Source organism: Haemaphysalis longicornis, unplaced genomic scaffold, assembly GCF_048455015.1.
Source record: "Haemaphysalis longicornis isolate Haplotype H1 unplaced genomic scaffold, Haemaphysalis longicornis Haplotype H1 scaffold_10, whole genome shotgun sequence".
Lineage (NCBI taxonomy): Eukaryota > Metazoa > Arthropoda > Arachnida > Ixodida > Ixodidae > Haemaphysalis > Haemaphysalis longicornis.
In genome coordinates, this window is record NW_027526204.1 from 124,653,308 (window position 1) to 124,666,000 (window position 12,693).

Consider the following 12,693-nt stretch of genomic DNA (forward strand, 5'->3'; position numbering starts at 1 on the left):
GGTGAGAAAACGGAATAAGGACGGCGCTTCTAAAGCAGGTATCGGAACTTCCGGTCCGCAGGTCAGATCCGGCCCGACGCCCCTTATATGGCCCCCTAAGGGATCCTTACAGGCATCCACCAACAATGCATTCAAAGAACATAGTGCAGCATATTATTACAAGTGAGCATCCTGTGTAGAAAGGGTCAGCATTGCGTGTGCACTGCAGGTGCTCAGGGAGGTATGCTTCCCAAGACGTCAATGAAGCCCCTAATAGTTTTCGCAAAGATTAAAAAAGGTTTATTTTGGAGGAATTAGGATCGGACAACTATCAGCGACCCCCGTACAGGCAAAGGTGCGGCCAAAGTTTGCATTGGGTGCTATAGAAAGTTATTATTCTTATGTAATTATTTTCGAGGCCCGGGGGGGGGGGGGGGGGGGGGAGTCAAGCACTCGAGTCCTGCTGCGATCTCCTTCGCATTCGCGATCTCCTCTGAGCGCGGTAGCAGAAAAAGGAGGTGGGGAGAGAGATGCTGTAAATTTAGGTCATCAATATAAATCTTCCACACAACCGGTCTAATTCTAAGCGAATCATATCCGCAGTCACGTGGGCAACTCACTCACTCACTCACTCACTCACTCACTCACTCACTCACTCACTCACTCACTCACTCACTCACTCACTCACTCACTCACTCACTCACTCACTCACTCACTCACTCACTCACTCACTCACTCACTCACTCACTCACTCACTCACATCCCATCCCATTCTAATTACATTCCTTTCCAACGTCTCTGTTTTCCTCCACACAAAGGCCTCGGCGACCGGAGTGCTACCTGGCGGGTTCATGGAGCTTTGCTCAACTGAATACAACTTTTATAGCGTTCGCTCTGCTCGCACGACACCTGTTGGGACCTTTGGTTTCAGTTGTGTATAGAACAGCTCCAGCCGACATCTCTTACAGTTTTTCTATCGTAAAAACAAATCCAACGTGTATTCTACTCTCAGTTTATGTACAGTCGGTAAAACGCGTCTATAACAGCGATTTGTACTTCAACTAGATTTATCTCGAAAGCAGTGACGGAAACCCCTCAGAGAAGTGTTGGCGACTGAAGTGGTTGGTGTAGACTTCCGTGGGAGGCACTAATTTTCTGTAAATTATTTCGAGCATACACCGCAGAAGGCGGGAAGTTCAAAAGGCCGTGTTATAGACAAGCATTTTATTCACCGTACTTATGTCTTTGCTCAAACAGGCAGGAGGTTGCTTTAGCGCAGAAAATGAAGGCGTGTATAAGAGCTTAGGGAGCAGCTTTAGTGGTTCGGAATAGCCTTCCCTATGCATCATTTACCCCAAGTTGCCGGGAAAGGAGGAAAATACTAGCAAACCGGTTCTCTCTGCAATCCGCGCGCCTTCCGCTTCCGGTGAACCAGCGTTGCCTACGTGGAACGGGCTGTTAATACAGCACGCCGTAGTGTGTTCAGCTGCGTAGTTGTGCAGTGGTTTTCACCGTCTGCACAGTCTCTGCGGAACTTTCAACTGTTTTATCCTATGCTGCGATGGCCTTCAAGGTACAAACTTCGGTCAGCACTGTGCGGTCGTGGGTTGTAGGAACAACCAGAGAAAGCGAAAAAGTCACCGACCGCATATGAGTACGACTTAGTGGCGAAAATACATGCGGTTGCCACAAGTTTTTTGTTGCGCCGCTTATCCATGGACACCGAGTCGAGACATGGAACTACAAAAACTTCGTACCGACAACCTCTCATGTCAGATTGATGCATTTGGATGGCAGCGGACGGAGCAAAATCCCATTTTAAGTGCGAATGCACTTCTTAAGCGAGCCTGAATCGTCCGCCGCCGTCGTCCGCATAGCAACAGCTGCGGGTGCGCGCGCTCCTCGTCTTCCTCCTCGTCTTCCCTAGCAACGGGGGGAGATGGGCGCGCGCTACTCTCCTCCTCCTCTCTCCGCTCAGTGACTGCGGGTGTTGGGCGCCTCCTCTCCACTTCGGGCGGGAGAGCTCTCGCTCGCGTAGCGGGCGCTCCGCATTCCGACGCGTGAGGGCGCTCGTGTAGCCCTCGCCGTAACGGCGGGCGCTACTCTCCTCCTCCTCTCTCCGCTCAGTGACTGCGGGTGTTGGGCGCCTCCTCTCCACTCCAAGATCACGATATCCACCGTAATCGCGCAATCAACAACCGTGCATTCGCACTTACACACTCTCCCCCTCGGGGAAGTGCGAGGGAATTTTTTTTCACACACAAAGCTATCACGGGGGCGACAAAACGAGACCTACTTAAAAGTTAGAACTGACTTAGCCTTAATAATATAACATTATATTCACTTCTGTTTCCTTGTGAATAATTAAAAAAAAAACATACATTTTCTGGTCATCACAGCCCTCTTTGAAAGCCAATCAGGTAAGACTTTCGGCAAATTGCCGATAATTTGCCATGTTTGCCGGCAATTTACCGGAAGTATTTTCTGATTGGCTTTCAATTTTGGTCACGTGCTTCTGGTTTACAAAGCGGTTGTGTGTGCTGTCGTCATTTTGACGTCTTATGGCGTTTACGGGCACCAGTTCTAATGTTTGCCTTATTTCACTTTACTGAAAGCGCATAATTCGTGGCCGGCAATGAAAAACCAGTGTAAAAGCACGAGACATGACAACGTAGGCCTTTCTTTGCTATTCAACAACAATAATGCCTGTAATACACGCCCTCTCTGTGATTGGCTGAGGAGGCATGACGTAATTTAAACAGTTGGCGGGAAGATTACGTCATGCATTGGCAACTTCAGCCTGCGTAAAAGTGACGTAATGCTGCGTAACAGCTTGAAAATGGCGGCTGTTTTTGTCGCAAAATAGGGCTAAAAATTGTCCCGGCTTTCGGCGCCGCGAAATGTCCGCCAATTTGCAGCAGGTGCAGTTTCGCATGCACGCTGTTCAAAACATGTTTCCTACCGAAACAAATTATAGTTTCAACTGCTTCCAAATGGAGCATACAAATAACGTGCCGTGTCTTGCTTTTATGTTTGGCAATAAAATAAATTTTTTTTTGTTTGGCGTAACCGCAACTTAAGAGGGCAGTGCAAGCCTCCACATGACAAAGAGAACCCAATGCATGGCATTTTTCCACACTCGTCCTAGTAAGCTGTTGGGTTACATGATCGAACTCAAGAGAAAAATAACAAATAAAAGTGACTCTTAATTTGGTTCATTAAAGCGCTCATTGAAGTCGAGATTGACGAATGAGTGAATCGGCGACATTGGTGCGCTCCGCGGTTATCAGGCGTAGCGCTTCGCTGCTCTTATATGTCATAGAAGCGATGGTCGCGGCCGTCTTTTTCTGTGATCACGCCATAAACTTGTAACATAGCAGCAGACGATGGCGTGGCGGCGGTGGTGGCAGAGACGGTGATAACGCAACAAAGCTTGCATTGAAGCAGAGAGCCCAGCTATGTTACGAAAACCGATTGAAAGAAATAAATAGCTACGGTAGAAAAAAAATTGTGTAATGTTCTTTAGCTCGACATCCGCCTTTCGCTCGCCTTTGGATCAACGTTACTCGATCGCCTTGTGGTGTTGGCGCCAAATTTGACCTCCAGAAATGTGTTTTTCTTGTCAGCCTTAGCTACCGCCCTAATTTTTATAGTACATGCCAAGTGTTTGTATACCTTTCTTGCACAATATTTGATACCTTGGTTGTGATCTGTATGATATCGCGAGTGAATCGTCAAATTACACTGCATGTCGTCATAGCTGTAGGTGGAGCCCGTCACTGGTTGCTTACGTCGTGCTTACGCAAAAAAACATGGAGAATTGCCGGCAAATTGTGCAGTCGAGAATAGGGCCCCGAAAGGCGGATGTCGAGCTAAAGAACATTACACATTTTTTTTACCGTATCTATTTATTTCTTTCAATCACTTTTAGTAACATAGTTGGGCTCTCTGCTTCAATGAAAGCTTTGTTGCGTTATCACCTTTCCATGCCGCCACGCTATCGTCTGCTGCTATGTCACAAGTTTATGGCCTTATCACAGAAAAAGACGGCGGCGACCATCGCTTGTGTGACACATAAGAGCAGAAAAGCGCTATGCCTGATAACCGCGGAGCGCACCTGATGTCGCCGATTCACTCATTCGTCAAGCTTGACTTGAATCTACGCTGCAATGAACAAACGAGGCATTTTTCTTTGCTATTTTTCTCTTGAGTTCGATCACGTGACCCAGCAGCTTACTAGGAGGTGCGTGGACAAATACCATGCATTGGGTTCTCTTTGTCATGGGGAGACTTGTACCGCCCTATTATGTTGCGGTTACGCCAAACAAATAATTTTTATCTTATTGCCAAACATAAAAGCAAACTACGACACATGATTTGTATGCTCCCTGATCGCTGACTTGGAAACAGTCGAAACTACTAATTCTTTCGGTAGAAAACACGCTTCAAACCGCGCGTCATGCGAAACTGCGCCGGCTGCAAATTTACGGACATTTTGCGGCGTCGAAGTCCGGGGCAATTTTTTGCCCTATTTTGCTTGTATTTTGCGACAAAAACAGCCGCCATTTTCAAAATGTTACGTGGCATTACGTCACTTTGACGGAGGCTGAAGTTGCCAATGCATGACGTAATCGTTCCCGCCAACTGTTTAAATTACGTCATGCCTTCTCAGCCAATCACAGGGAGGGTGTGTATTACAAGCAGTATTGTTGTTGAATAGCAAAGACAGGCTTACGTTGTCATGTCCGGTGCATTTAGTCTAGTTTTTCATTGTCGGCCACGAATTATGCGCTTTGAGTAAAGTGAAATAAGGCAAACTTTAGAACTGGTGCCCGTAAACGTCATGAAACGCGGAATGACGACAGCACACACAACCGCTTTGTCAACCGGAAGCACGTGACCAAAATTGAGAGGCAATCAGAAAAGACTTTCGGCAAACTCCCAGATTTGCCGGCAATTTGTGCAGTCGAGAATAGGGCCCCTGGTAATGTAATGAACCAATATTAAATCACTCACTGTATATAACATTGTGTCCCGACGCCTGCATAATTGCTGCGTTGACGGCGCTCCAACGCACAGGTAAAGAGCCGTCGGACGGCCCCCTAGATACTGCGTTTTTTTTAATGGACCGCAAGCACACAAAGAATATCTTGGCGTTCTCTCGCGCAAACCGGATAAGCGCTCGGATGTGTAACTTGTAACGCCCTGCATTTTCAGAAAAATGCAGGTTTCGCGGAAGTTCTACCTCTAATCGTTATAATATCGTAAATGGAGATCATTGGTCAAACGAAATTTTGAGAAAATAAAAATTAAGAAATATATAAAGAAATGACGGGAAATGGCGAACCGTATAACGCCCTGCATTTCCACAATCATGCAGATTTCACGGAAATTCCACTTGTAATCGTTTTCATAGCGTATATGAAGATAATTGGTCGAACATAATTTTGAAAAACTAAAAAAAACAAAAATATATAAAAAAACGGAAAACGGCAAGCCGTGTAACACCCTTCATTTACAAAAAATGCAGATTTGGCGCAAGTAGCATCTGTGATCGTTATAATACGGTAAATGGAGATAATTGGACGGACAGGACTTAAAAAAACCAAGAAAATTGGCTCTAAAAGACTCACACTCAAGAGAAGCGGCGTAAGAATGCTGCACATTAGTAGAAAATTCGCTGAATTTCTGCAATATTTTTAAGTGGCCTCATTTATTCGCGCTTCCTTTATTAACGAGTCATGTTATTGTGCGCGGGAGCGCAGAGCCGCGGTTCAGCATTTTCAAGGCCGTTCACCAAAACCATAGCACTTGGGCATGAACGCACCCTTGTGCATCTGAAGTTTAGGCCTTTTCAAACAATGCCACCAATAAATGGGTTGCAATGACTGCAATTGCACCAACACATTTGTAATTTTTGCACTTCTGGAACATCTTCATGACCTCAGTTTTAATGCAACGAGGTTTTACCTTATAATCTCAGTGTTTTGCCACCTGATTTATCAGGCCTCAATGCTCGTACCACGAAATAAAAAAAAATTGGGCCCATCTCCCCGCGAGGGGGACTCGAGTAAATGCGTCGCATAGGGGGTGGGTGTATTGCGTTAACGTTTAGTGTTTGGGGAGTTGGTGGTAGTGAAAGCGTTGTATCAGCAGCTTCTTGACGTAGTTTGAATGAGTCAGGGATATAAGGCGCGTTCGTAGCCTCCCATTCTATGTCGGCTTTGTGGCGCAGTGGGTAGAGCACAATGTACATTGCGTTCCGCCCGCAGGGTCGAGGGATCGAAACCAGGCGCCGGATAGTATTTTTTTATATAGTGTAGGGGGAGGGGTATATAAGGCGCGTTCGTAGCCTCCCATTCTGTGTCGGCTTTGTGGCGCAGTGGGTAGAGCACCATGTACATTGCGTTCCGCAAGCAGGTTCGAGGGATCGAAACCAGGTGCCGGATAGTATTTTTTTTTTATATAGTGTAGGGGGAGGGGTGCGGACTACGACTACGGACGTCAACGCGTGTGACATCGTGAGTTACTGAAATGCTCCGCATTAAAAAAAAACTCCCTATATTCATAATGCCATGTTGCAAGCAAAGCTGTAAAGCAAGTGTCTGCATGCCTTAAACCTATCCGGATCTTGAAGTGATATTCTACTCATACAAGCTTGGGACACGAACAGAGAACTGAGTTTGGTATGTAAATGTTAAGTATTTTGTCATTCTCGAATTCATGAGCATGCACAAGTATGAGATGAAAATTACATAAATGACACCGTGTCGAAGCAACGATGTTTTCTTTTTATTTGATATCCAAAATACAAATATGAACATGAAAGAATTATACTGAAATAACAAATACAAATATTAGCAGATTGCCCTTACTGAACACACAAATGAAAATATTTTTGTGTGTGTGTGTGGAAGAGCAAATAAGGACCTTTCAAGGTAAAATTCTTGTTTGAGTGGGGAGCGCTTAAACTTTGACTAGTAAACAAGGACCATAAAGACTACAAAACAGGACGAAGCGAAGTCTTTCTCGTCCTTTTTTACTAGTCAAAGTTTAAGCGCTCCCCACTCAAGCTATGCAGCACCAACAAGCCTACAGCCCTGTTAACGTTAAAAGTCTTGTTTTCATTTATGGAATTTTTCAGCAGCTTGCTGCTTACAAAACAGGGAGGAAACTCGTCTTTTTTGTAGGCTACTGGCTGTATAACGCCCAGCGTTTGGCCTGAAGCTGACGGGTATCTCATGTCCTTAATGTAATATAATACCAAACAAAAAAAAGTACTTTCCCAGGGCTTCAATTATGGTCCAGGTGCACCAGTTCCGATGATGTAGATGGCCTTTGTTGAATCGCCCCAATCAATCTTTGGCCCGGGAGCTGCTGCGTCTGGAATTTCGTCGCACTGGAATGGAAACAGCGTTGTAAACATTTCAAAAACGTCGAGTAACGGGTAGCAATCTGTTGCGTTGGCACTGCGTGAAGAAAAAACACGGCAGGTGAAAAAGTGACCAGGTACAAAATGGTGGCGTTATTTATCGGCGGTATAACAGTATGGCCTGATGGGGCGCTGCAGAAATATCACCAACGGCTTAGCAGATATGTGAAAATATCATAAATCAGGCAAGTGCATCGCTGTAGTTTAGGCAATTACTTCTTTCTTACTGCCAGTAGATTCAAACGCTCTCCAAAAGGACGCTTTTTTCATATACATAGGAAGGCCGAGCGCTTTTTTCAGTGCAAAGGCGTGCGAGTAAACGTTGCCATAATTTTATTTGACGCTGACACGTCAAATGAACGTCGTAAATAAACTCTTTTCGCTGTTACATGCGGAGGGTAATGGGCCCTAGTTTCTTTTTATGAAACAATTTCCACCAATAGTATGGTGCAAAACATTCTATGAAAGATCGAGCAAGATTGCTAGCAATGTCTTTTGCTAAAGCATAGGTAAACTGCGCGCACCGAGCAACAACAGGCAGCACATCTGTAACAACATTAGAAGCCACCGCTTCAAGCGACCTCCACGCCGGCGACGCGCCGTGTTTGCGCTGCCAGTGCTATCGTGTTTCTGCAAACCGCGAGTTGACACTTCAGACGCACGACAGCCGTGCCGAACGCAACAAGATGGAGGCTGGTGTTACTCATGAATGTTGCTTCATGTGAAAACTTTACCACTTAAACGCACCGTAATGACGTTTACAAATCGAAACAGAATCCAGACTATTCAACGTGCCAGAAAAGTCGCTAGCCGAAACGACAACGCTAAAACCTAGTTACAAAAAAACATTACCTAACTTTTTGGTACGCCTACCGAAAATGACAAGCAGAGGTCATGGAATATTGAAAAATACAAAATTCAAACTGGGTTTTTTGTGCCTTGACCCGGACAATGAAACGCGTGTAAAAATGCAATTTCTTTATCGCACCACGGTACTCATTACGGCAACGGAAGTATATTTCACATGTGCAAGCGTTTTCATTTTTCGCCTGGATCCCAAAACGGCTGCCGTACTGGGAAACCGAATCCTCTGTATAACTGTATAAACACGTCATATTTACCGTACGACCCCGGGTATCGGAGAACGGTTTTGGTGCCGGCTTCTTACGACGACGAAAAAGGCATAATTTCGTGGCCCTTACTAGTTGTCTGTAAACACTAATTCTTACAATGTGCGCCCCCCCCCCCCCCCCCCCCAAAAAAAAAAAAAAAAAAAAAAAGAAATCCAGGGACTTACCTCTCCGTTCGTGTTCAACGTGGCTATGCCCGCCATAGACACACCAGCCAGCTTGAGATGGCGCCGCTGCTTGGCTTGCGTTCCCGGTGCCCCTAATAAAGCCATCGCATTCGCAGTTCTTTCCACTGTTACACCGACCTCGAAGCACACATTTGATGTCAGCGGAAGCGAACGTGGCCAAGAATGTGTGGACGCTCGGAACTGAGTATGAACTTCACAGAGCAAGAGTCAAAGCGCGGTACCCCAACTTCCTCCGCGTTGAAATTCCGCCATACTGCGCACGTGCGCGATAAAAAAATCACCGGACCACAACTCGTTGCGCGCGAACTTTTTTCCACTCGTACTGCGCATGTGCGCGCAAGATTTTTTAAAAGTGTTTTTCGGCTTTCACCCCGTCGTCGGGCGCGCATCGTCGGCCACCGCAAAGGAAGGTCGCGGGCCATTGTGTGAGGAGGAATACGCGCATGCGCCGCAAGCCCCCCATATTTCTCGGAGCTTCAGAGAGAGAGAGAGAGAGAGAGAGAGAGAGAGAGAGAGAGAGAGAGAGAGAGAGAGAGAGAGAGAGAGAGAGAGAGAGAGAGAGAGAGAGAGAGAGATAACTTTCGGATTGCACCCTTTTTTTTATTTATTTCATGGCGTCAGGTTGTCTGCTAGTTTAGAGCCGTGACACGGGCCGCTGGCGCAGCATATAAGCGTGTTGTAACCACCTTAGGTTTTGTCACGAAAAAGAAGTCTGTCAGAGCCTCTTATATGACGGTATTGAGACTTCCCACCGCATATAAATAGGACACAATCCGGGACGCGACTAAAAGTGTAGCAGGAGCAAGGTTTCGTACCTACCAACGCCTAGCAAGAGTGCAGGAAGGGATCATCACTAATTTTTGAAGATTATGCCCATTTAAAACATAATTGGAATACCCGTTTTTGTGAATCTCGTCAATGCGAGGTCACATTAACTACCTTCAGATGTCGAGTCCCCCAACTCAACTTTTATATGCACCGGGCTGGTCTAGCCTCCTCCTCCCGATGTGCTGTCTGCGGTGATCAGCAGACTTTAGTGCACTTCTTATTGCATTGCCGCGGTTTTTCAATGATGAGGCAACGTCATCTTGCCACGCCATTGCGACGAATTGGTCTGCCTATTTCGATGCCCGTACTACTATCTTTTGGGGCCACATCACTGGGATATTGTCACCAAGGGGTGGCTGCAGCCATTCATGCATACGTTTCCGAGACCAGGCGCCTGCCCTGTTAGCTTTGGTTCTTTCACGTACTTTTTCCGGTCCAAAAATCTCAGTTGTTCTATCCCAAACTCTACTTACAACTTTCAACCAATTACATTTTCTCTCTTTCTGCGTATACATCGCTAGGTTTGTCATTTTCCGGTATTTTAAGCGGGCGCATTAGCCCTTCTCACGCACGATTCAAGGCCAATCCCCCACGTGGGTATGTGCGAAGTCACCAGGAAGAACAACAATAACAACAATATTGCGGGGCGGACTCTTGTAGTCGCCGCTCCCACTTGAGGCCGGGCTTACACACCTTCAATAAACGTACGAGGCCACAGCTCACTGACTCCACGACTCCTTCGGACAAAGCTGAACAAACGTGATCTCTCCAAGCAAACCTCTCACGCCCTACTACCTTACTTGAGCAGGTTAAGCTCATATTCATAGGGTTGCCACCTGGTCGCTTTTTGACCGGCCCGACCGGTTTTTTAGTCAGCGGGCCGGTTGCCGGTCCGTACCTAAAACCGGCCGTCATTGGACGGTTTTTTGGCCATCGTGGCACGATTATGATCGTTTTGGCGTTTTGTAAGCGTCAATTCAGCGACTACGACAATAAATATGTGCCGAGAAGCTGCGCGAAGACACGTGAGCAAAGAAAATACGTCACGTGTTTCCAGAAAATCACGTTTAGGTTTCCTTTTTAGACACTCTTAAGCACTTTCTGCGCAAATTTTATGTTGATTTCTCACTAGGAAAACGCTGCAATAACCGGCATTGCATGGCAAAAAACACGTGGCTTCTGTTTTCCAACACAAATAAAACCTTCTATATACCCCCCATTCTAAACTCGTGAAGAGTTCTATCATAACAATGTGTTTTAAAAATGCCCTTAACAAACTTGTCTTGTTTTCACTCGATACAAGAAAGCTTTCGTAAACAGGTTGATCGGCTTCTAATAGCGGGGTACCCAAAGCAGCTGTTAGCATCGGTAGCAGAATCAATAATGCAGAGATTAAAAAGAGAGGGACGTGAAAGTGAAGCAGATGTAGGAGGCAACAAACGTGATAAACTTACTGTTATTCCTTACATACACCGGATCGCGCACAATTTAAAAAAGGTAGGAAAAAGAGCTAACGTAAAAGTTGTGTTTTCTGCTCCCAACAAACTTTCCTCCGTGTGTTCGAGAGTAAACAAAACCAAAAGAACAATGCAGTCTTGCTCCACAAAGCACGTAAACCTGTTTGTTGAATGTGTTAAAGGCGTCGTTTATTCTGTTCCGCTGTCTTGTGGGAAAACGTACGTAGGCCAAACTGGACGATGCCTCAACGAAAGATTAAAAGAACATAACTATAACGTACAGTCGGTAAAACGCTTGTCTATAACAGCGATTTCAACTTCAACCAGCTACTACCGAAAATTGCCGAAACATGCTCGTTCCAAACATGTCGGAGGCAAAAGCGAAGGGCTAAGACTTCAGAATTCCGCAGTTGTTTTATTCAAATCCCGCTCCGTCAGGGCAGGATAGGGCTGAGAGTACGAAAGCTGTGTTATAGACAAGCCTTTTACCGGCTGTACATACGGTGGCCACTTAGGTGTCCACTGTCGGGATTGCTGCGGCTGCGCCCCAATTTTTCAAAAAACGCAGGTCATTTCAAGACACAAAGATAAAATAACAAGAGAAATAATTGAAGCCGCAGAAATATTGCGCAGAAAAGATAAATGTGTTAGCGTTCCCTCCTTGCCCCTACCGCAGAAGGAGATTAATTATCTGTCCCTCAGTAGTACAGCAAGTGTTTGTGGCACACGGCGATGGTGAAGCGTGACGAGCGGTGTGGTATCTCCAGCTATCGTGAAATTTTCTGCTGTTCTTGTGTTTTTTTACTATTGGCATATATATACGAAAAGCCAAGGAATAGAAGTCAGTTGTAAGTCAGCGCTCGTGTATGTCACCTTCTTCTTGTGTTTTGTCTGAGTTTGGCTGTTACCCTTTTGTAACCATGCACCAACTCGCCCAAGCCTTAACCCTTGCCCCCCTCCCATCCCCCCTTTGGACGGCCGGTTTTCTAATGGGGGAAAGGTGGGAACCTAGCGATTAAATGCGTTAACACGGCCCAGCATGCATTTTTTGTAACTTTTGTGCAGATGGAGGGCGTTACATGGTTGTTGCTGTGGGGTATTTGGCAAAGAAGGGTTACGCGATAAAAGTGGTCGGTGGAAACTGGCGCGCTACACCGGCTCGAGCCTACCCGAGAGCAGCGACCGAACGGCCGTCTCCGGCCGTGGACTCGGTGGCGCAACGGTAGCGCGTCTGACTCCAGATCAGAAGGTTGCGTGTTCGAATCACGTCCGGGTCAAGGATTTTTTTTCTTTTTGCCAGCCTTCTTGTTAGTGTTATTATTTGTGGGGTTTCTTTCTTCATGACGGAGAGGATTACTAGCGGTGAACATATGATTCTCGCATGAAAACTAGTGCAGTTTTCACGATAGAAATAAAATTGCGCTTAAAAGGACAGGACGAACAGAAAGAAGGCGCTCTTCCTTCACGCACACACGAACACGCACGTCCGTTTCAATCTGCCCAAACGGCTGACATGGTTCATAGATGTTTCCATTGTTCTGCGCAAAGAGAACTTTTATTCGGAAGGAGACAGAAATACGTAACGGAAAGTTCACCAGCGTTCCTTGAATTAAGATATACGTTGGATTATGTTTTACGATAGCGAATGGAAAAAGAGGAGACTGGCTGCGAACGGCTTC

General features: G+C 46.1%; 1 non-coding gene across 1 annotated transcript; it reads left to right on the forward strand.

Moving 5' to 3' along the window:
• The first annotated feature begins 12,219 nt into the window (after positions 1-12,219).
• On the forward strand, positions 12,220-12,291 carry Trnaw-cca (transfer RNA tryptophan (anticodon CCA)). The gene has a single exon. It is a non-coding gene; the product is annotated as a tRNA-Trp (tRNA).
• The last annotated feature ends 402 nt before the right edge of the window (positions 12,292-12,693 follow it).